Source organism: Octopus bimaculoides, chromosome 1 (genome assembly GCF_001194135.2).
Source record: "Octopus bimaculoides isolate UCB-OBI-ISO-001 chromosome 1, ASM119413v2, whole genome shotgun sequence".
Lineage (NCBI taxonomy): Eukaryota > Metazoa > Mollusca > Cephalopoda > Octopoda > Octopodidae > Octopus > Octopus bimaculoides.
Genome location: NC_068981.1, coordinates 182,568,476 through 182,569,000, shown reverse-complemented (window position 1 = coordinate 182,569,000; position 525 = coordinate 182,568,476). Strand labels below are relative to the sequence as shown.

Genomic DNA, 525 nt, shown 5'->3' with positions numbered 1-525 from the left:
AATATGTGGGAGAAAAAACAGAATCTGAAAAATCGTCTTTTGTAAAAGGTGTTTATATCCGCATTCCATGTTCAAAGAGTTAATTAAATAATTTTCACACTCAAATTGTTGAAGCATAGAATAAACTACCAGCATCAATTGTCAGTTGTTGGAACATCGTGTCCTTGAAAAGCAAGAGTGTTGCATATTTTTATGGGATGAAACATAAAAGGAAAAAAGTGAACAGTAAGAGCCATTAAGTGGAAAGGGTGCAACGGGTCCCCAGGTGTAATGTTTCGCGAATTTCGGGAAGCATAGGATTGGTGGACATTGGAATTAGACACTGAGGGAAAATAGCTGTAACTTTTTAATTTTGACGATTTATCGAAAAAGACAAACATAGATAAAGAGGTGCTTATATAATACATATAAACAGAAGGAAAATAAACAGTAACTCCTACAATGACGATCTTTTATTCACTATAGGCACAGGTGTGGCTGTGTGGTTAAAGAGCTTGCTTCCCAAGCATGTGATCTTGGGTTCAA

General features: G+C 35.8%; 1 protein-coding gene across 1 annotated transcript in view; it reads right to left on the bottom strand.

The window, feature by feature from the left end:
• The window catches only part of LOC106884441 (acyl-coenzyme A thioesterase 8), a 20,205-nt gene that overhangs the window by 18,315 nt on the left and 1,365 nt on the right, over window positions 1–525 (bottom strand). The gene's annotated exons all lie outside the window — the stretch shown is intronic.